The 22,785-nt window shown below is 33.7% G+C and overlaps 1 long non-coding RNA gene across 1 annotated transcript in view; it reads right to left on the reverse strand.

The window, feature by feature from the left end:
* Nucleotides 1–22,785, reverse strand: part of LOC127540434 (uncharacterized) — a 44,586-nt gene that overhangs the window by 17,771 nt on the left and 4,030 nt on the right. The window contains exon 2 of the long non-coding RNA XR_007948140.1: nt 470–2,108. This is a non-coding gene — a long non-coding RNA (uncharacterized LOC127540434). The remainder of the gene's footprint in view (nt 1–469; nt 2,109–22,785) is intronic.

The following is a 22,785-nucleotide window of genomic DNA, read 5'->3' on the forward strand; positions in this document are numbered from 1 at the left end:
CAATAATTATCCATTTCAACTCTACTCTACCCTTTGCTATCCCTTGCACTAGTACCCTGCTGCCTTTATTTTTAAAAAATTATTCAGTTTCTTATTTTTCCCCAATTATATTGAAAATAATTTTAACATTCATTTTTAAAACTTTGAGCTCCACATTCTCTGCCTTCCTGCATTCCTCGCTCTTCTCATCGAGAAGGCAAGCAATTCAATAGAGGTTATACATATGTAGTCATGTAAACCATTTTTATATAAATCATGCAGTGAAAAAAATAGGAAAAACCTTTAAGAAAAATAAAGTTTTTTTAAAAAGTATATTTCAATCTGTATTCAAATACCATCAGTTCTTTCTCTAAGGATGGAAAACATTTTTCATTATAAGTTCTTCATACTTATTTTAAATCATTGTATTGCTAAGAATAGCTAAATAATTCACAACTGATCATCTTACAACATAGCTGTTAATATTTACATTGTACATTTCACTTTGCATCAGCCCATGTAAGTCTTTGCAGGTTTTACAATATTTTCTCCTTGTCCTTGGAGGTCTGGACTTTGGTTATAATATTCCTGGGAGTTTTCATTTAGTAATCTCTTTCAGGAAATGTTTAATGGATTCTTTTGATTTCTATTTTATCCTCTGCTTCTAAATTATCAGTTCAGTTTTCCTTGATAATATCTTGAAAGGTTCTTTTTTTATCATTGCTTTCAGTAGTCCAATAATTCTCAAATGATATCTCCTGGATCTATTTTCCAAATCAGCTGTTTTTCCAATGAGATATTTCACATTGTCTTTTTTTTTTTCATTCTTTTGATTTTGTTTTCTTGTTTCTTGATTTCTCAAAAACTCATTAGCTTCCATTTACTCATTCTATCTTTTAAGGAATTATTTTCTTCAGTGCGCTTTTGTACTTTCTTTTCCATTTGGCCAATTCAACGTTTTAAGATTGTTTTTTTTTTTTTTTTCTTCAGCGAATTTTTGTACCTCTTTTTTCACTGGCAACTCTGCTTTTTAAGATAATTTTCCTCATTGATTTCTGTGCTTCCCTTTACCAGAACAAGTCTGGTTTTTAAGGTGCTATTTTTTTTCAGAAGTGTGTGTGTGTGTGTGTGTGTGTGTGTGTGTTTCCCTTACCAAACTATTGATTCATTTTCCATAATTTTCTTGTATCACTCTCATTTCTCTTCCCAATTTTTCTTTCACTTCTCTTATTTTGTTTTCAAAATTCTTTTTTGAATCCTTCCATGGTCTGAGATCAATTCATATTTTTTGGAGGCCTTATGTATAGGAGTTTTTACTTTATCTTCTGAGTGTGTGTTTTGATCTTCCTTGTCATTTAGTAACTTTCTACGATCAGAATTTTTTCCTTTGTTTGCTCCTTTTCCCAACCTATTTCTTGACTTTTAATTCTTTGTTAAAATGGGGCTCTTCTTCCAGGATGGCAAGTGCTCTGTCCCAAGCTTCAGGAGCTCCGTGCAATTGTTTTCATAGATACTTCTAGGGACCTGTAAGTTTTCAGTTCTTCCAGGAAAGTATGAATGAAGGAGAGGTATTTACTACTGTGTGGTGACCACAAACACTCTTTTCTGCCTGGAACAATGAGGAGCTTCGTACTCCTTTGGGGCTACAAGCTGTGATGTGCTACTGCTCCTCCTCACCCTGGGACTGCCATGCAGGACTGTAACCTAGATCCAAGTATAGACAATGTAAATGAGTTCTGCCTCAGTGCTAGCAAAGAGACCTCTGCAATAGTCTGACCAGTTTGCAACCTCTTTACTTTCTGTATAAGAGCTCTGGAAGCTGCTGCTGCTTCTGCTGGTGATGGCTTCCAAGGACCACTCCCGGTGTCCTGGGACTGGGCTGAGATGGACTGCTTGACAGAACTTTCCTGCTGACTTTCTAAGTTGTCCCTTGCTGAAAAATTATTTCACCCTGTCCTTTTGTGAGCTCTGCTGCTCCAGGAATTGTTTTATGGCATTATTTAAAGTTCTTCAGAGGGGATTTGGGGAGGGATCAGGTAAGTCACTGCTTTTTCTCCACCTTCTTGGCTCTGTCCTCCTGCAGTCTTTCTCTTTTTTGCAAAACCCCAGTCTTAGACAATTTCCACCATCTGCACAAAGAAGTAAAAGGAGATAAAAGATGTCTTATGATGATGTGTATGATTATGCACGTTACAAATTCATGTTTTTCCAATCTCAACTGAAGCAAGCATGCTTTTTTCCCTCTCTAATTCATTCCCTATTTCGATCTCCAAAGAAATTATTCCAAACCTTCTTTCTTCCCCAGGTTCATCATATTTCTTTCTCCCTTGACTATGGATTATGCATTTTCCTTTCCTGAGAAAACTGAAGAGACTTTTAGATATAAATTTTCTTTGCTACTTTCCTCATCTCAAAACTGCTCAGCATAAGCTCCCAATCTCTCTTTTGCCCCAGTCTCTGACAAAGAAACAACTCTTTTCTTTATCATGGCCAACCCACCTATGAGTACACTTGATCCCTTTCCTCCCCATCTTCTGTAACAGATTGAATCTTAAATCATTATTCCCTTTCTAACCTTCAGTCTCTTCCTATCAATCAATTCCTTCAAAACTGTCTTCAAATAATCCCTTTCTCAGCCAAACTCCTTGAAAAAAAGTTATATGTGTATATTCTATTTCTTTTTTTCTCTTACTCCTTGGCTCTTTGGTTTTTGACCTCATCATTCAAATGAAACTGTTCTCTCTAGTTACCCAGTGATCTTTTAATTGACAATCTGAATGATAAAGCACAGTTCTAATCCTTCTCAATATACCTACTGCATATGATACTACTGACCACCCTCTCATTCTGGAAACTTTCTCCTTTTTGGGTTTTTGTAAATTATACTCTCCTGGCTTTCCTCCTAACTATCTGGCACGCACACATACATGTGTATATATACATATATTACATATATGTATATATTATATATCTATAACAATATAATAAACTACAATATCACATAGCATAACATAATATAATATATATGATATGATAATAATATAGGCCCTATATTATTAGACCTCACTACATCACCATTCCTTCTCATTTTGTCTTTTTTGCTGGCTCATCATCCCATCGCATCCTTTAAATATTCATTCAAAGTTTGAATCCTAGGCCTTCTCTATAACCTCTACATTCTCTTTCTATAATCTCATTATTTTCCATGTATTTAAATATCATCTCACTGCAGATGGATCCCAGACCTAACCTGTTTCTTCAATCCATTATAACAAGTCTCTTACTGAATATTTCACCCTAGAGAGCTCAAAAATACTTTATATATAGGATGTACAACCTTAACTCATTGTTTTTCCTCCTAAACTCTCCTTCTTCCAAATTTCCTCATTTCTACTGAGGACATCACAATTCCTTCCTGGGTTCTTGAGTACAGGATTATCCTGGAGCCTTCATTCTCTTTACTCTACTTAGACACTTAATTACCAGATTTCATGTTTCTATTTGCACAACATTCTTCCTCTCTGACCCTATCTTTTCATTTATACTTCTCCCATCTTAGTGCAAGTCTCCATTATCTCTCAACTTAATTATAGAACCAGCCTCCTAATTGGGCTCCTCTCCCCACTCCTGTACCATTGTCAATCCACCCTTGCTACTTTCCCACTTAATCAACTAGAATATCTTCCTATTCCTTTTAGGATACAATATATTGTCCCTTTAGCTTTTAAATATGATCCTAACTTATCTTTTCAGCCTCAGTCAGCATTATTTTTCTTCCTTTACACTAAAATTGGGCCAAATTGACTTTCTTTCTATCCTTTACTCAGGACATTCCATCTCTCATTTCCATACTTTGCACAAGCAAAAACTCTGGAATATACTCCCTCCTTAACTCTCTTTCAAATAGTCCTCTTCTTCCTTCAATACATTTCAGGTACCATCTTCTTACAAAAGGCTTTTTCTGATTCCCCCTATTACTAGTATCCTTCTTAGCAACATATTTACCTTATTTGTATTGATTAACTTTATATATATATACACACATATATATGTATATATATATATATACACATTGTATATACATATGTATTATATAGAGATAATATATCACCTATATAGTATTATGTTATATAATATACAGTATAAAATAGCTAATATAAGTAGCATTACATTATCTGCTGTAAATAATATTTTAACACACCAATCTTATAATGCCATATATTAGAAAATATATAACATGTACTAAATATTCATATACACACATGGGAATTTATATATACACAATATGTGTATACATGTGCATATATTATGGAGGAGACAATAAGTATTATCATATATTTACATATACACAACACATAATGTTTGTGTACATACACATATCGTATGTATGATATACATGTATATGTAGCACATATTGTGCTTGTACACTGATTACTTCTTAATTGATGAGATCTCTGTGAAGTAAGAAAAAATTGTCAGATAGCCCTCTTTCCTGCAAAACACACACACACACACACACACACACACACACACACACACACACACAACCAAAGGAAGGCCAGGCAACCTATCTGAGCTACTGACTTTTGCACAGTAAGAATAATGGCTATTGCTCCAAAGTCTCTATAGTAACTATAAATGGATTTGCAGATTGATCAAGAATCCCAAATATATGGTGACTATTAATCAATCTCAGCCTCTTATCGTGTTTTGTGCAATAAACAAAGCAAAAGCAGATTATCACAGAGCTTAGCTAAATGTGTTTTTAATTTGTTCAGGCAATTTTTTTAATTCCATAAAAAATGAAAAACAAAATAGGTATTATTTAAATGAAGCTGGAACTAAGATATGTGAGCTTTCATTATACTTGAGCCAGAAAAATTAGAACTACATTTATAAACTTTAAGAATAGGCTTTAATTCATAGAATTGTGAACCATTTTAAAAAGATTTTATGATTTATGTTTTACTATAAATCATAAACTTTACTGTAATTTTTAATCTTTATATATCTTGAATAACCAGTATCTTTTCTTTATTTCATACTTAATATATATATATTTCCCTTATCTTTCTCTAGACGTGCATCAGCTCACTGATCCTTCCCCCACCAAGTATTGATGTTCTGTAACTCCTCAAATATTCCTTGAGTATTTCATTCACTCACTGAACAAACACTTATTAAGCCTTCATAATATAGAAATTAAATTAAAATAGTCCCTGTACTCAAGGTATTTACATTCCCCTGGAGAGAAGTCATATGTACACAGAAAATAATGATAATAGCTAGCACTTAACATAGCACATTAAAGTTTGCAAAGCACTTTACATATGCTATTTCAACAAAAACTGTGAGGTAGATGATAATATTATTTTATTTGGAGGAAACTAAGTATAAGAGAAACTAAAGGACTTTTCCAGGGTCACATGGCTAGTAAATATCTGAGACAAAAGTCAAACACAGGATTTCTTGACTATGGCACAAATTGTAAGGAATTAGTAATGTGAGTAGTTGATTTTAACTACACTTCTTTGAACATATGTCTGTTTGTATATATACACATAAATATGTGTATATGCATACACATGTACATATGGTTGTGTCTGTGTATATATGTAAATATGTATACTCTTTCAAACATTTACATATGTCTATAAACATGCATATATACAAACATCACCCTCTGATGATTTATTATAATGGAATGTACAACCATTAAGATCCTGGGCTGTGTTTCATAGAACAATAACAGAGTAAAGCTGTGCACCCTACTCCTGGTCATTAGGACTATTCAGAATATATATTATGTCTTTCTCCAATTCAGTTTCCTCATTGGTAAGGTGGATATAATAACAGCACTTTCCTCCCATCTAGGTCATCTTATGGAATTGTTATGAGTCTTAAAAGATATGTATAAAGCATTTTGTAAATCTGTATACTTATGCAAATTTTTTCCAGACATACAATTATGCCCATATAGGAAACTTGTTGTTGTTTGTTCCCACTATCAGTGCTAATAATTCATCAACTTATCAGTGATTTAGAATCATAAAATGTTATCCAGGAACACTAAGAGTTTAAATGGTTTGGCCATAGTCATGTAGCTGGTATTTTTGAGAGGTAGGATTTGAACTCAGATATTCATTGATTTATCCTGTCATGATGGCATATGTACATCAAAAAGATAAACATAACTCTTTGTATGTATGTATATGTATAGATATACATAGATATAGACATAGGTATAGATGGACATAGACATAGACTTTAGGCACAGGCATAGATATAGACATAGACATAGACAGACATGGACACAGACAGACATAGACACAGACAGACATAGACATAGATATGGACATAGACATAGACATGGATGACATAGACAGACATAAACAGACATGGACATAGACATGGATATGGACATAGACATAGACATGGATGACATAGACAGACATAGACATAGACACAGACAGACATAGACATAGATATGGATATGGACATAGACATGGATGACACAGACAGACATAGACAGACATGGACATAGACATGGATATGGACATAGACATAAACAGACACAGACAGACATAGACATAGATATGGACATAGACATAGACATGGATGACACAGACAGACATAGACAGACATGGACATAGACATAGACATGGATGACATAGACAGACATGGACATAGACATGGATATGGACATAGACATAAACAGACACAGACAGACACAGACATAGATATGGACATAGACATAGACATGGATGATATAGACAGACACAGACAGACATAGACAGACATAGACATACAGACATGGACACAGACAGACATAGACAGACATGGATATAGACATAGATATAGTAGACATAAACAGATACAGACAGACATAGACATAGATATAGACAGACATAGATATATAGATATAGACACCAGCATACACAGAGATAAAGACAAGATCATAAATATAGTTATGGATACAAGATCCATCACATTACAGATTTATATTTCTCTACCTATTATAAAGATTTAGCTCTAGAAATTATATATCTGAATGTTAATGTATATTAGATATCTATATTTAGATATTGTCAGCACAGATACACACACACACACACACACACACACACACACACACATTTTCCCTATCTCTCTTGTTCGTATACATTTTTATTGTTGCTATTTAGTTGTTTCAGTCATGTCGGATTCTTTGTGACCACATTGGGATTTTCTGGACAAAGATACTGAAGTAGTTTGCTATTTTCTTCTCCAACTCATTTTTACAGATAAGGAAACTAGGGCAAACAAGATTAAATGACTTGATCATGTTCACATAGCTAGTGTCTGAGACCAGATTTAAATTCAAGTCTTCCTGATTCCAGACCTGGCACTCTATCCACTATGTCCCTTAGTTGCATGTAATATACTCACACTTCTATGTGTATATATCTATATTCATACAAACATACTTTCATGGCATGAATGCCAGGTACTAAAGATGGTATTTGTCTAATGCATATTAACTCACAAATTAAATAAAAAAGAAGCAATAAGACTGAATTAGAATGAGAAATGCTTTCAGTAATACCAAATTTAGTACTCACAAAAACAAACACATGCTTTTGATATATTTAATATCACTATCCTGCTCAGGATGCTATGCAGCTGAGAATCATGAAACACCATTATTTTGTAAAAACACTGTAATTGTAAACAACCCAAAGGGCAATGGAGACAAATATGGTATTTATCACTGTGAAGATATGTTGCCTGGGATAACATTGGCATGAAAAGTGATATCAAAGATATGAATAATCAGAAAAGAAGATTATACCATCATAGTGGCAAGATAGGGATTCCCTCAATCATACTGAGACCTGTTGAAGATTAGTTTGAAAAGACCAAAGTGTCCCACTGCATCCAGGGCCATCTCTAATTGTCGATGTATCTGGTCACTGGATCCAAATGATTCTGGAGGGGAAAGTGAGGCAGGTGACCTTGCCCAGCCCTCCCTCACTTAAATCCAATTCACTTGTATGCCACAGCATCCCCTCCCTGATGACATGGTCCTCTTCAAGAATGAAGGGCAAACAACAAGAGTTAGGTAGCAGAAATATCATATTATGACACATTTCACCTTAAATAGACCAGGGGAAAGTCTTTAAAATGCTGAATACAGCTATCAAAAATTTATGGAAAGATGCAATAAGAATCACATGTATGAAAGGTTATAGATGTGATGTGAGCAACACTGGTGGAGTCAAGAAACATTTATTAAGTGCCTACGATGTGCCAATTATAACCACATATATCCATGGGATTGCAGTTCCATCAAAAGATGGCAGAGAAAAAGATACTTCTGTGAGTGCAAAAGGTGTTGATTGTTAATTCACTGTTAAATATCATTAGAATTTCCATCATTAATAGAGATGTGAGGAGATAAGCCAGCGACTTGTGGAAGAGACTGTTTGACTTTCGTGTCCTCTTCTTACTATATGCTAGGTGGGCACTACATTTTCCAAAACAAAAATGCACAAATTTCAAACAACTGTCAATACTTATCTAGACTTTTTTTTTTATTCCATCTTCTATTACTAAATCTCACTTATTCTATGTTAGACTCAAGCCAGATGAAATCCCATGACAAAACAATCGAATGAGTCCAAATTGATCTCTTAAGTGGATCAATAGAAACTTAACTGAAATGGATTGGGGATTTTATCAAAGTTGATGCAGTGGAACACTAATAAGATCACTTGCAATTCTCACATATAGAACTAAATTTTCAGCACAAATTGATCTGATTACCAAGGATGAATGGTCACCTTTAATAATGGATTAGGATTGTATAAAGTTCTTTTTTTCTACTCAGAAGGTGGATTTTCTTTTATAACATTATTGACTGCTTTATTTTTGCCTTTGTAGATGCTGGCTTTCATTCACTTTTTAAATGGCCAGTGCAGGCTTTGGGGCTACTCAGACTCAGACAATTGGCCCTGGCTGTTACTCTTTTCATGTCATAATGAATTTTTACTTGTTTACAAGAACAAGACGTTAACTAAAAGCCTGAGAAAATAGGATGATGTAAAAGAACTATGGCACTTTATCATTATATCCACACTTATACCTTCTAGCAAAACTCACCTATTTCATATTCACTTTGCATGACATTTTATCTGCAATTCCTGTGTTTTCACATAGACTGTCCTCTAAGCCTGAAATTAATTCTCTCTTTACCAGCTTCTTAGAATCCTTAATTTCCTACAAAGTTCAGCTCAGTGTAAACTTCTACTAAACACAATACTTTTCCTAATTTCTTATGACTCCCTTTCATCCCCCAAGAAATGCCATATATTTATTTCTATGTTTACATCGTCTTGTTCTGTAGATAAAAGTTTGAAGATGCAAACTGTTATTTATAAATCTTTCCACAATACCTTCCCCCTTGTCAAAACTAAGTATGTGTTTTCCTCATCATAAGTATTTATTTAGCAAATGTTTCTTGACTGATTGATTGGCTAAAGTCATCATTAAAAGGAAGAAAAACTTTAAAATAGTATTAAAGTCAAAAGGGAGAAAATGGTGTGTTAGAATTGGTGGCTTCCTTCATTTATCAGTCCTTGATCTGACAACTCAGAAACATGTTTAACTCTTAGGAGACCACATTTTATAAATATCATTCATTAAAGTTAGGCATAAAAAGGCCACTATAACAGCAACAGCAAAGTTTCAAGTGCTCTCATCCCAGAGATAGTAAGATCAAACAACTGTTCATAAAGATATTACAAAGGACCTTTAGAAGGCCCTGGGAGTAGCTGCACTCTTAGCCATAAGCAGTTCTGAGTCATAGTCTGATGGTAGAGAGGAGTGCTTCAGTGGCTCCCCACCCTTAGGTGAGCAGAACTCAATTTTAACATAAAGTTAAAAATCAAGAAATAGGATGGTAAATGAGAAAATGACAAAAACAAAGCTTGAACACAAAAGGCTCCTAAAGTGGTAAACAATAAGATATTAACTCAAAAGAATATAACAATGTAAAAACAGTTACCAAAAAAGCCTCAAAGAAAAATGTTAATTAAAGGCAAGACCAACAAGAAGCTCTAGAAGAATTAAAGAGATAAGAGGAGTAAAGAAAATTTTGGGAAATTAAATGAGAGTAGTACAAGAAAATTATGAAAAGAGAATTAGCAATGAAAAAAGAGGAACAAAAAAACCTATAAGAAAATAGCACCTTCAAAACAGTAGCTAAATGGCAAAAAACTAAAAAGGCATTAAAAAATCACCAAAGAATTCATTTTTTTAAAAATGGCCAAATGGAAAGAGAGGTATAAAAGCTCATTAGAGAAAATAATTCCTTAAAAATTTGAATTGGACAAGTGGAAGCTAAAGACATAAAGATATCAAGAAGTAATAAACTAAAGTCAAAAAAAATAAAAAAATAAAAAACAATGTGAAATATCTCATCAGAAAAACAACTGGAAAATAAAACAAGAAGAAATAAAGAATTGTTAGTCTACCTGAAAGCTATGATTAAAGAAAGAATCTAAACATGATATTTCAAGAAAAAAACTGTCCCAACACCTTAGATGCAGAGGATAAAATGAAAATTGAAAGAATCCAGCAATCACTTCCTGAAAGAGATCCCAAAATGAAAACTCCTAGGAATGTTATAACCAAATTCTAGAGCTTCCAAGTCAAGGAGAAAATTCTGCAAATGGCCCAAAAGAAACAATTCAAATATTATGGAGACACAGTCAAGGTCCCACAAGGTTTAGCAGCTTCCCCATTAAAGGAGCAGAGGTCTTGGGAAATGATACTCTGAAAGGCAAAAGAGCTAGGATTAGAACCAAGAATAAACTACCCAGAAAAATTGGGGATAATCCTTCAGGGGAAAAAAAGTTACCTTGAATAAAATAGTGCACTTTCAAACATTCTTGATGAAAAAAAAAAAAAAACAAAACAGAGTATAGAAAAATCTATTTAAAAAAAGAAAATAATCTATTCAAACATAATACTTAAGCATGAAAATGTAAACACAAAAGAGTTATCATAAGAGACTCAATAAAGTTAATATTCCTGCATGGGAAAATAATATACATACCATCTAAGAACTTTGTCCTAATTAGGGCAGTTAGAAGGTGTCTACATAGATAGAAGACATAAGTATAAGTCAATGATGATTGGATAAAGAGGGATTCAATGGAAGAAGTGGAAAGAGAGCTAGAATGAGGAAATTTTCCTCACATAAAAGAGATACACAAAGGAAGACCTTTTATATTGCAAAGGAAAATGGAGGGGTGACAGGAAATGCTTAAATCTCACTCTCCTTAGAATTTGGTCAAAAAGAGAAGAATATACTATACATATACATATATATGTATGTATTTTATAAACATTCACTCACTTAGGTATAGACATCTATATTAGGGAAATAGTCAAGGAAGTGGATAAGAGATTTGGGAATGGGATGGATGATAAAAAGAAAAACAGATTAAGGGAAGTAGTGCTCAGAAACAAACCAGAATTTTGAGAAAGGATAAAATAAAAAGAGAGTGGGTTAGGAAAAATAGAATGAAGGGAAATACACAGTTAGTCTATCAGAAATGACAAAGGCAGGAGAGGGTAAGGGAACTTTAGATATACTTATAAACTGGGAATAGATGTGAGCTAATCCAACCATTTTGAAAAGTTTGGAACTATCCCTAAAGAGCTATAAAAATGTACTTACCTTTGACTCAGCTCTACCATTACTAGATCTGTATCCCAAAAAGGTCAAGGAAAAAGGAAAAGTACATATATTTACAAAAATATTTATAGCAGCTCTTTTTGTGTTGATAAAGAAATGGAACTTGAGAGGATGCTTGAGTGGGAAATGATTAAACAAGTTGTGGCATATGGTTGTGATAGAATATTATTATGCTGTAAGAAATGAGGAGGGGAGTAGTTTCAGAAAGGTAAAAAATGACAAGGCCTACATGAACTAAGGCAAAGTGAAATGAGAGGAACTGAGAGATCATTATTCACTGAAACAGTAATATTATAATACTGTAACTTTGAAATTGTTTATTACACTGATCAATACAATGATCCAAGACAAATACAAATAACTCAGGATGAAAAATGCCATCCAGCTCCGGAGGGAGAATTGCTGAACTTTGAGTGAAAACTGAAGAATAGTTTTGTTTTTTTCATTTTCTTTATTTGTGACTTTTTTATTCTATGACTAATGTGGAAATATATCTTGCATGAATTCATATATATATATTATATATATATATATATGATTAATTTTAAATTATTTTAAATAATTTTAAAAATAAAAATAAAATATATAAAAACTACTTTTTAAAAAGTTAGGTATATAGGCAAATACTAGAATGACATTACCTGGTAGAAATGGGAGAGACCAAAAATGGTAAATAATATGGTCTTAAGAATAAGTTTCCAATCTTTTATCATTCTCTTCAAAATACTGTTCAAGCCTCACTTCTATTTATTTATTAACTGTTATAATATTCATTCATTTCAGACATGATTGCATCAGAACATAATGCATACAGAACTGAACATAAGAGGGCACAAAGTATTTTGACATCTAGTTCAAATAACTTTGAGGAATAACATTCTAGATAGAGTAGTAATTGCAGCTATAAGTGATATCAAAGATATCATAAGCTCTAGCAGCAGGATACTACTGATGACTTAGGCTGGCAACATGGATTCAGCTAAGACAGAATACAAAGCACCCCAAATTATCCTACCTTGTAAGTTTCTTGAGAACAGGACGTATTTTGTTTGTTTATTTATTTATTTATTCGAGGTGTTTTTGCTTTTTTATTCTTTATATCCCCATTACTTTTTAGAATTCCAAAAGCACTTTATAAAAATGTTGATTGAGTGAGTGTACTGAGTTGGTAGAGTGAGTTTAAAACTGAATGTCTTTGAAAGAGTTTTGAGGACCTTCACATCTTATCTTATCAGGTCTAGGAAACTCTGAGAGTGACAGAGTAGAAATGTGAATAGAATTATCACCAGCATAATGTCCCTGACTAGAGTTATTCTTTTAAGTTTGGTTATCGACTTAGAAGAACTTGACTAAAGTTTGGTGTCTTTCTCTACTGAACTGCAAAAAATAAACAGAAAAACCTAAATTCATATCGAGTACCTAAATGTTAGACACTGAGGAAGAAATGATGAAAAAGATGCAATCTATTCCTTCAAGGACCTTACAATCTAACCCTGACTTTGCCCTATCTTCTACCTCTCTTAGCATCAGTAATTTTTCAATATTTGTGAATGTCTTTGTTTGTTAATAGTGAGGGCGTAGAAATTTATCAGTTTTGATCAATTGTATTTATGTATCTTTTTTCTTACATTATAATTTAATTTTAAATTATACATATATGCCTGTGTATATACATATGTGTGTACACAAATACATATATGCACATATATATTTAAGTTCCTAATTCAAGAAAAAGTGTGAGGAAGATGATTTGACGTCAGAAAACCTAAATTCAAATCCTACTCCTGATTCTTATTCCTTGAGTGTCCTTGGACAATCATTTAACTAAGCCAAAACTGGGCATTTTGAATGAGGTAGTCTCTGAAGTTGTTTTCCACTTCTAAATCTATGATTCCTTGAATAAGCAAAAACCATGGTTCACATTTTTTTCTTGGTATTTAAGCAATGGGCACTCATAAATATAACTGAAAATTTAATTAAGTAGTTACACAGACATAATTTCTCTGGCATCTGTCCAGGAAATTGAAGGGATAAGACTTTTTTTTTTTTTAATGAACTCATGGTAACTGTAAGAATAGCTGTCTCTTATCCGTTTTGTATTTTTATTAAACAGTTTCCTGATTCCCATTTCACTGTGACCCTTGTCCTGGTATTTCATGCTTTCTGATTTAGGCAGAAAACTCATTCTCTTATGCCAGAAGGCAATACTATGTTCCCATGTTACCCCATATTCTTGTCCCTCACTATCTGAATACAAGGTCCAAACATTAAAAAAAAAAAAAAAAGCAAATTCTCTCCAGCATTTCCCCAGTCTTTTCAGGAGCAGAAATAGCTGCTCCTCTGATTTACTATCCCATTCATACTGTTAATTGACAGTTGTCCCTATTTAGCAAATTGTGCTTTCCACTCTGAAGTGAAGAGGTGGATTCAAATATTCTTTGTAACTCCTGTTGGACATCTAGCCATATAAGAATTACTTTATCTCTCAAGGCCACTGGGTGGCCCAATATTGAGTATGCTGGACTTGATGTCAGAAAGTCCTAAATTGAAATTCTACTTTTGATATTTGTGAATTGTGTGATCCTGAGAATGTCAATGGATCTCTGTAAAACAGGAAAGATAATACCTACATCCCATCTGAGGACCAAGAAACATCATCTCTCTAAAGCACTTTGTAAACCATAAAGCCATTTTAATGTTAGCTGTTATTACACTCTGGGTACCAGTTCCTCAACTATGAGATGGAGATAATCATACTATAACACTTTACATGACTATCGTGAGACTGAAATGAGCTAAAGAATTTAGCCATCCTTTGCCATCCTTAGAGTATGATACCTGTATCAACCATAATATTAGCATGAGCATAGGGGCAAAATTCAATTGATTAACAGTGAGGCTTGACGGTGATCCTTTAAATGAAGATTTTACAAAATCAGGTTCATGATTGATCCCAGCTATGCAATCAACTATTGCTGATTGATTCATCATTCAGATAAAGAAGAATTCATGATTACATAACCAATAATTCAGTGAATTTAGTATGGCTCATTCAGTCAATCCAGCTAATTTTATGTCTCCAAAAGATCTGCCTCTTTGTAAATTGTTTGAATGCAATATTTATTGTTTTACACACTGAGAGGACAGTCAGTGAGAAGGAAAAGGCAATTTCCCTGATATTCACATCAGAAGGGCTTTAAGGAAGTCGGGGTTAGGGGTTTGGGTAAGGCAGTCATCAATCTGAGGGTGAATGTCTACATATCAATGAACATGTATAAACATAAGAAATGACAGAGATGAGTACATTGTGGTTTATGGCCTGGCCTTGAATTCAGGAAAACTTGGATTTAAATCTTACCTCTGAAACATAAATAAGTTACATGATCATGAACAGGCAACCACCTCACATTACCCCCAAACAATAACAAGACTGTAACAAAGAGATGAGTTACATATGTAAAGGGAGTTTTATCACCAGGAACACCCTCTATACCAATGAAATGACATGCCAGGGATAAATCAATGAAGGAAAATTTTCATATTGCAGATGAGACAAATGGTGCTTTCAGATAAGTATTCTATCTCCAACAATATTTCCAATAATGCTACCAAGGAAATGGCTAAGTCAGATATGTGTAGCATCATCATTTTGAACCAAATGTTATTAATACTATTAATGAAATACATCAGCTCCATCTCTGATCTTTAAAAAAAAATGTATTGATCAGTACGGCATGATGGTGTTTGTCAAAATTATTAGGCAATTAAAATCATTATTATGTCTCCCCTCACTCTTTGCCTTGTTTGCTGCCTTGCTAATAGCCCATTACCAAAATTTGAGTTGAGAAAAGAGAAATTCTTGCTTCTTTGGTCGCCACACTTAGAGTTCTGTCAAAATTTTGGCTCCATTCAAATACTATCAAAATTGGTAGAAAGAAGACGTTGACCCTAGGTCTAAATTTCTCATTACACTATATCTGCAGCTCAGCTTATTCTCATTCATTATTTCAATCAATTTGCACAAATTTATGTTAAATATTTTCCATGAGCAAGACATTATGCTAGGTATAGAGATACGATGATAAAAATAAAATGGTCTTCATGTCTTGGGAAGAGATTCTACATTTGATTCTATGGAACACTTGCAACCTCAGGGTTCAGGCGATTGCTTTAGTCAAAATATATGCAATTACTTCCAGGTAAAAACATTCCCCAAAGACTGGTTATTTGTTTTGTTTTAAAAGTGGAATATAAAAAGTTTCCATGAAATTTCACAGGATTTGCTGATTAATCCCTAAGGCAATCCTTATATACTCCTTGCCCAAAAAAGTTCCAGCTGAATTTCAAGTCACTTGAGGAAAAAGTTAACTAAAATTTCCCTGGTTTGTTTTAAAATGTTCAAGGGAAAGGATAAGGCATCAATCTGACCAGTATTTACACATTATTATATGGTTTACAATCTTCTTCTTCAAAGTGTTTATATTCTAGGGCTTAAGAGAATATAAAATGTACCAGGTATTAATATATAAATTATTTTTTTAAAGTGGAGAGTACTAAAAATTGGTGATCAGGAAAGGTCCTAAAGTGAGAGATTGTTTAAAGAAAGTAAAAATTATAAAAGGTAGAAGTAAGGAGGAGTTGTTTTCCATAGGTGGTTTTCTTGAGTTGCATTAATTAAAAAAAATCAACTATTTGCCAAACTTCTGATCATGAACTTATTGTTAATAGATCTTATCCTGATTTCTCATGACAGAAGATCCTGACAAATGAACCAGCACTTGTTTTGAATCAAGTTATGACTCAAGAATTAGATAAAACTATCAATCAATCAACATCAGCTAAACACATACTATATACTTGGGACAGTGATAAGCTCTGGAATATAATAGTTAAAAAGTTCGTGTCATCAAGGAGTTTTACAACATACGAACAAATATATACAAAGCAAACAAATTCAAGATGATTAGGAGAAAATTAACAGACAGAAAGCATTGGAATTTGGAGGAGGCTTCCTATTGAAGGGGAGAGTTTAGTTCAGACTTAAAGTTAGTAGGTGGAGTTGAGGGAGATCATTGCAGTCTTGGGAGACAACCAGAGAAAATGCCCAAAGCTAAGAAATTCAGTGTTGTGTTCATGGAAAGGCAGAGATTGATGATATTATTGTCCTAATTTTATTGTTATTCTTGTTTAGTCATTCAATCATAACCAACTTTCCAGGACTCCATGGAGTTTAGCCATGAATTTTCTTGGCAAAGATACTAGAGTGGATTGCCATATTTTTCTCTAATCTATCATAATTTTACAAATGAGGTGTTGAAACAAATAGGGTTTAAGAGATTTGCCCAAACTCAAACAGCTAGTAAGTATCTGAGGCCAGATTTGAACTCAGATTTTCCCTAACTCCAGGCTCAGTGTTGTATCCACTGTACTGTTTAGTAGCCCTATCCTTATTTTTCAAATAAAAAAAAAAAAAAAAACAACAACAACAAACAAACAAAAAAACTAAACTAAACTAAACTAAATGAGAAGAATAGTATCTAGCAATTTATTTTCTTTTCCTCTTTACATCTGAATATCTGAATTTCCCAGACTGCAGAGAGAATTCAATTCAGAGATTAGTTTTATTGCCACCCATCCTAACCTTGTAATTGTTGCCAAGTATGTATATCAGCTTAGGGTGTGATGCTTCTATATGGTTACCAGAGTAGTGAGCTTAGATAAGCAAGGGATAAAGTATCAATAAGCCTCTTATAATGTCTTATTATTATTATTATTATTATTAGAGTCTTAGCCTAGACTATTTACTGGGATGAAGACACCATTTTAGACAACTCTTCTCTATTCCTAAGACTGAATGATATTCTGAAATTCTCTATATTTCTTTGATTTCTTTGGTAATTTCCAAAATAGGTGCTTATCCACTGTACAAGCACATTTGCATTTCTTTGCTAAGAAAAAAGGACTCTGTATTTTCCTTCCTAGCAGGTAAGATCTTATAAGAACTCAAGTGTTGTATCTAATCCTGCATATTGTTAAAGATACATCCAGTGGTCTTCAGAATTGTAAGAGAATTTCTATTGAGGGAACAGTGTGTTAGCAGGGCAGATGAAGTAGTGATGATAAATGCTTACACAATAACACATTTTAACTCATTTGTAGAATGTGTTGGTCATTAAATACAGTCAAAAGACATAGTACACTGTGAATTACAGGGTTTTAAATATCCATTTAACTGATAGTTAACCTATTAGAGTGAGATGGTGGGTGGAGCAAGAATGATCACAATAAATAATAGATAATAAATCCTACACTTGCCAACTGTGATTCTTATGTGTTATTTCCATTTAAGAACTAAAGAAAATGACAAAGGCATAAATAGAAGAAAGCTAACAACAAAATCTGGTTATTATACAGTCCAGTAGCACTAAACCTCAAAGGATTTCAAACTATGGATTTCAACTTTCAAGCCAAACGGCATGATTAGATTTCATTTATTATCATTATTCTAAAAAAATCTATTTTATTTTCTTTAATATTATAATTTTTTATTTTAATTTTATAAAAAATAATATTGGCACCCATCAGTTTTTACTCAGTCTTTTTGCATCATCTTTTAATCTTTGTGAGGATAGGCCCCAGGAGATTTTTATAAAAGTAGATTGATTAAAATTTGTCAGACCTACAACCAAAAGTGAGACTTCCCCAATCCTTTTTATGATATGAATACAATCTAATGGTTGCTACAAGGGACAGAGAAAGAACACTGGTTTCAGAAAAACTGATGAAATCTACTTGTGGAAGCTGAAGCAGCTGCTATAAACTCATTGGGAAGGACCTGATTTCTGCTTCTACGCAAAGTCATTGGGCTTATTCCTTTTTTCATGCTCCCTACAGGGAGAGAGGAAAACCTTTCAGAGATACCTGTTTTCTTTTCTTCTCTGGTTTGAGAGAGAAAAGTGGAGGTGAAATCTGGAAGGGAGAGAGTTTTTACTTCTGTTTTCTGTGCTTGGAGTCTTTGGAGCTGATGCACAAGCAGAATTGCTGGCTCTTTATAGTTTGGAGGAGCATGGATGTTCTCGGGCTTAAATGAACTAAATAAACTACATGCTACTGTAACAGTTAACACTTTCTCAGTGCCTGCTGAAAGTATCTTTGAGCTCAAAGAATCCATCGCTTACTCATCAGCTTGATAAACGGAGAAGAGAAAGCTCTGTCCAGCAGGAGGGTGATAAGGATTAGAAGGGGAGAAACTAGCAAAGTACCCATAAGAGACAATTTTGGGTGAAAGCAGAGTGATGGTGGGCCCTGTAGGGCAATCTCCCACGTGTCATCATGAATGTAAACTGAGTGAGTGAACTGAACAAGGCAATGGGATGAGTGTGGGGGAGTGGAGCCATCCCTGGTCTCAAGGAGCACACAGTCTATGATTGTTATCCTGTAAGGACAATGACAATATACCATGATTTATTTCCACAAAATTCTAAGTTAATGTCTCATTCAAGTATTCAAGTTAATTGTTAATTTTGTTCATTGTTAATCGAGTTAATACTGCCAGACAGATAAAGGTTGAAGGTTGTGTCTGTTCAGACTTCTAGACATATATAATTCAACCCAGTTAAGTTTTTTTTTTCTGTATCAAAAACTAGAACTGTCTTCTAAAGCCTTTCTGCTGGTTCCATGTAGTAGAGCCATCAAATGTAGCTATTATGTAATATCATTATTATTACCATTTATGAATATTATCACTGATCATGGCAACAATTCCATTTTTACTGAAAACCCATTATGTTCCTCCTCACCAGTAGACAGTTGGGAAGACAGATTATTTCTGTCCACAAAAATAATCTCTGCATGGTGCTTTTAAAATTGAAATGGAAAGGCAGAAAATACTGAAACCAGAAGAAAAAAGGGAGGGAGGAAAATATACTCCAGGGAGCAGAAGAATGTGATAATCACTAGAATATGGTAATGTCTAGCAAAAGTTCATCCACCATAATGCAATAATATTGTACATCCTGAAAATGTAGCTCCTGACAGAGTGCAGGGGGAAAAAAATCTTATTTACCAAGTAAATTGGAGTGATATTGAGGAGCTGTGACAGAGAGACAATTGGGAACTGGGAATTGAATTTTCAACATGCACACACATGCACACCACTCACAGACTCACACACATACACAAAATGATAAACCCGAAAGTGATGAATTCCAGGGAAAATGAGAGGGACATTATCAAACAAACCAAACTCCTTAAGTTATCTATGACTTGTTGCTTGCAAAAGCCATTAAAGATGATGGTGTTGTATAAAACATATAAAAAATTCAAGTAATCACTTTCTGTACTAATGGAATTGTAAATCCCCAAAGCCCTGATATCATGACGCCAATCAGGTCACCATTTGGCAAATGAAGAGAAAGGAGCTTTTATAGGATTGAGTCAGTAATGTAAAATCCATATTCAGGCAGAAATCTCAAATGAGAGACTTCACAATGGTTAGGTTTTGCCACACTCATCTTACTAGCTGGCTGAGAGGCTAATGGCCCAATCACAGCAATGTTTCTTGTTGCTTCATTTGCTATAACATTCAGAGTAAGTGAGAAAAAAAATATCAGAATACATATGCACTCTCAGGGCCTGGAAATCTCAGTCACCTGGTGACTGCTGAGAATGAGCTTGTCTTCTGCTAACATAACCAAAGAAATAAGAGTGCTTTTCTCTGTTGGTGGAATGTTTCAGGGATATTACTGGTCAGTAATGGGTACAATTCAGAGATCATGATAATGTTCAAACTAGCTTACATCCATGGGCCATATAACCTAATCTTTCTGACTGCCTCCAGGGGGAAAAATGGAGATTTTGTGAACATGCATAATTATCCTCCCTCTCATGAATCTCAAAAAGTTAGGGAATCTTCATTTACCACACACACACAATTTCCTATAATTTTAGAAACTCACAATTAGAAGAAACCTTAGAGTTTATCTTACTTTACACTTTTTTTTTTTTTTGGCTGAGGCAATTGGGGTTAAGTGACTTGCCCAGTGTCACACAGCTAGGAAGAATTAAGTGTCTGAGGTCAGATTTGAAACTAGATCCTCCTAACTTTAGGGCTGATGCTCTATCCACTGCACCAACCAGCTGTCCCTATCTTATTTTACACTGAATTCTCCCTAACATTTCTAAATGTTTCCAGTCTCCAGGGACTGACCTCTATCTTATGACATAGCCCATTCTATTTAGGGGCAGTTTTTATTAATAGAAAGTGTTTATTTATTTTTTCCTGTTACCAAAATCCAGCTTTGTAATCTGGTTACCCATAAAACCCTTAGAAATTTATTTATCTATATATTTGTGAACACATATACATATTGATATATATACATACATATATGTATACATACATATGTATATATTTAAACACACATATTTTTCAGCTGCTTGAAGAGAAACAACTGTTTTTTACAAAACACAGTATTCTTTCTTAAGCAGTCCAGACTATAAACTATCCATCATTCTTTCCCCCTCCTCCACCTTTTTTTTTTAACCAACTTTCTTGCTGTTTCTCAAAAATAACATTCCATTTCTCATATCTATGGCTATGTACTGGTTGTCTTCAATGCCTTTCCTCTACTTAAAAGAATTCCTTAGGGATTCCACTTAGGCTAGATCTTTTCCAAGAAAGCCTTTGGTCATTTCTCTCCCATTCCAGCTGCTAGTTCTCTCACTTATTATCTCATATTTATTTTGTATTTATTTTCTGAATGTTTACATATGTTCTCATTGTCTTCCCAGTAGAATGTAAGTTCTCTGAGAACAGGGTTTTCTCCGTTTTTTTCTTTTTATCTCCAACACCTAGCATTACATTTTATGCATAGCAGATTTTAAACTTTAAACTGGTTGTGTTTATTCAATAGTTAATATTCCCAGCATTTACTATAAATTATCTACATGTATGGGAGTGAGAATCACTTGCTTTCACTCCCTAATATCTCCCCATAAATCTTTTTATTTAGTGGATTCACCATTCACAATCTTTCTGTTTTATTTTTGTTTTGTTTTCATTTTTCATTTTCATTTTTTGTTTTTCTGAAGGCAATTGGATCTTCCTGACTCAAGGCCAGTGCTCCATCCATTTCAACTAGATGTTCAAATCCTTCTTTTAGAATAATATTAATAATATTTGTAGCAATAAAGTTTTCTTCTTTTTCCCATTAAATGTCCAACTGGCCCTTCCTGACTTAATAAGAGTTAATAAGAGTCTTAACTTGAGGTTAAGAGTGGGAAATGTGTTTTTTGGTCCTATGTATGAAGACTCTGAATATTTTGAGATTCCTGTTTTATGCACTCTGAAGATGGGTTCTGCAGCTTTTCTTTGAGGAAACAAGTTTAAATTGCCAGGATCTTTAGTTAAGTTCAAATTCCAAATAGTGTTTATTTGTTCCTAACCAAACCCATACTTCCTGAAATGATAGGCATATGGGTTCCTTAGTCATCACCTCTGCCCTTCAGAAAATGCACTTTCCACTCTCTTAATTAAGTGTCTATTGAACTGTTTTTATTTGTATTTTATTCAGTTTTTGACTCCACTTATACTTTGACCTGCTAAATTCTAGTCTGTGTTCTAAAGGTGCACAAGATAATCTTGTATTAAAAGCTAATATAAATTTGCAGGGGTGGTGAGGAGGGGAATGCTAACTATAAAAGATGAAAAGGACACTGAAGTTAATTATTTTTTAAGCCAGTAAATGCAAAACAACTTCAATCATCTGTAAGCACAAATGCAAAAAAAAAAAAACCCATTCTTGGTTTCTGTCTTCTTTCCCACTTGAAAATTTACTTATTCTAACAAGATAGAAGATCCAACTCATCTGATCAATATAAATAAGATATTTGAAATGATTTATTCTATATTATAAATTAAAATTATAAATCATTTTTATATAGCAATTTCAGTTAGCTAGTCAGTCAGCCAACTAGATTTGTATTTTTCCCATAGGATATAGTTTTTCCTCCTTACTTCCCTGGTGACACAGGTGGTGAGAGTATTATTACCCCAGTTTTAC

The sequence above is a fragment of the Antechinus flavipes genome, chromosome 6 (assembly GCF_016432865.1).
Source record: "Antechinus flavipes isolate AdamAnt ecotype Samford, QLD, Australia chromosome 6, AdamAnt_v2, whole genome shotgun sequence".
NCBI lineage: Eukaryota > Metazoa > Chordata > Mammalia > Dasyuromorphia > Dasyuridae > Antechinus > Antechinus flavipes.